The following is a 2,523-nucleotide window of genomic DNA, read 5'->3' on the forward strand; positions in this document are numbered from 1 at the left end:
CGGTCCGGTTGCGGTTAGCTGGATGAGGAGGCTGATAGGGAGATATACTGCTACCCCATAGCCTGGAGGGGCGGGCAGGCTAGGTAGCTTGATGAGTTTTGAACTCTATCGTTTTGAATGATTGATTACATAAACAATCGTATTAAAATGTGTATTAACCTGAGTCTATAAAATAAAATCTCAGTTTCTATGCTATAAATGCATACATGTATTAGTACAAAAACAATAGATTTACAAAAAGTTAAGTCATAAATATTAGCTAAAACAACCATCAGTTGCCTGACAAACATGACTAGCCAATGAAAGCGCGACCGTACCACCGGTCAATGGGATCCCTAGACTATCCCATCTGGTTCAATCCATTTAGCTGTAATATCGGTCTGTCCTACTATGACACCTGGTGGTGAAAATAAGTCTAGTTAAAGGACAACGTTAGTTTTTTTTCAACCAAGGTTCATGTTTTAGGTTGTTCATTTGCTGCTTTCTTTCGTTTTAGGGATTTTAGCTGTTTTTGACAGGGGAGAATGGGGCTAAATATGTATTTTATATTTATATATATTTTTTTTACAAAATGTTATAGCGATTTCTTTGTTTTAATCATTTACTATAGTCCTACTATACCCCAAGAAATTACATCTGTCCACAAAAGATCCCAGGATCTACTGAATGTGAAGGTAGCCTACTGGGGGGAAGCCACACTGTGTGTCATAGGCTCAATATGTCAGTTTGACACAATCAGTAGTGATGCACATCAGCGTCGGAGAGGAACAGGCACTGTCAGATCAGTTACGCAACTTTTGGGAAATCGAATCCCTTGGAATCCACATGAAAGAAATGCATTCTGAGAAGGAAGACATGGCAGTCTATCCCAAGCCGTGCATATCCACGGCTTCCCAAGCCGTGCATATCCACGGGCCAAGTTGCATCTCACACACACACACGCACACGCACGCACGCACGCACACACACACACACACACACACACACACACACACACACACACACACACACACACACACACACACACACACACACACACACACACACACACACACACACACACACACACACACACACACACACACACACACAAACAAACGTTTAAATTACTCCTAAACATTTTGCCAAACATCACACACTCTCCTATCCTCCTGGTGGAGACCTGTGCCCAGAAGGGCATCTCTTAGGCCCATTTAATCATATAATGCATTTGGATGGCAAAAATGGCAGATCTGCAAGTTCAGTGTCTTGAATGAGATGTGTGAGTTTGCATATCTGCTATTTTCCAGCATAGGACCGTTGCACAGTGAAGTATAAACAAGGCTTTAGGATTTATAAGTCGTTTTTAGAATCCTCCTCCTCAGGAGCATATCCACGGATATCCCAAGCCGTGCATATCCACGGGCCCCGGCTTCCCAAGCCGTGCATATCCACGGGCCCCGGCTTCCCAAGCCGTGCATATCCACGGGCCCCGGCTTCCCAAGCCGTGCATATCCACGGCTTCCCAAGCCGGCATGCCTATTCCCACTATACGCTGAGGAAGAAATGCCACTTGACAGTTTTCAAATCAACCTCATGGTGGCGCTACAACAGGCCAAGTTGCGTCTCTCACTCACACACCCACACACCCACACACACACACACACACACAGTAGATCCCATGATCTTTTGTGGATCATGTAATTATGTAATTTCTTGGGGTCAATAATACAAAAATAAATCGCTATAACATTTTGTAAAAAAAGAAATATTTAGCCCCATGCTCGAATACCCCCGACCCCTGTCAAAAACAAAAAAAATGAACACTCATCTTTTACTTTCTCTAATAACCTAAAACATGAACCTTGGTTGAAAAAAAAAAAGGATGTCCTTTAAGCAGCAGGAAAAGTATTAGACCTAGAAGGTATGTGATCATACTTTGTAAATTCTGTATCACAGGCATAGATCCCTTGCACCCGCTCCTGGTAGAAATGAAAGATGCGCGGCATAAATGTGATAAATGCTCCGTTTGTACTCACCCATTCAATAATTCCAAAGACGCGGAGTGAAATAGTGTCCTCTAGTTTCATATCCATGTGAAAGTTCTGGCACAAATTGTGTATTTAGTCAAATCTCCACTTTTTCACAAGCTGCACACGGACTCAGGGGCCCGGGATGACAGCTATACTTCATTTATCAAAACTTCCTCTGATCACCACTAACGTCATCACCAATTGACCAGGGAAGCACAAATGTTTGGGACACACAATTGGCAGGTGCATTGCGATAGGTGCTGGGTAAGAAACATTTGTGCTTCCCTGGTCAATTGGTGATGACGTCTGTGGTAATCAGCAGGAATTGTTGGTAAATTCAGTCCATCGATCATTCCGGGCCCTCTCCCGGAGAGAATGTCGTCCGTGTGCACCTCGTGAAAAAGTGGAGATAATTGACTAAATACACGTTTTGTGCCAGAACTTTCACATGGATATGAAACTAGTGGACACTATTTCAATCCACGTCGTTGGAATTATTTAATGAGTGAGT

The sequence above is a fragment of the Protomyctophum parallelum genome (assembly GCF_964188405.1).
Source record: "Protomyctophum parallelum genome assembly, chromosome: 15".
In the NCBI taxonomy this organism is placed as follows: Eukaryota; Metazoa; Chordata; class Actinopteri; order Myctophiformes; family Myctophidae; genus Protomyctophum; species Protomyctophum parallelum.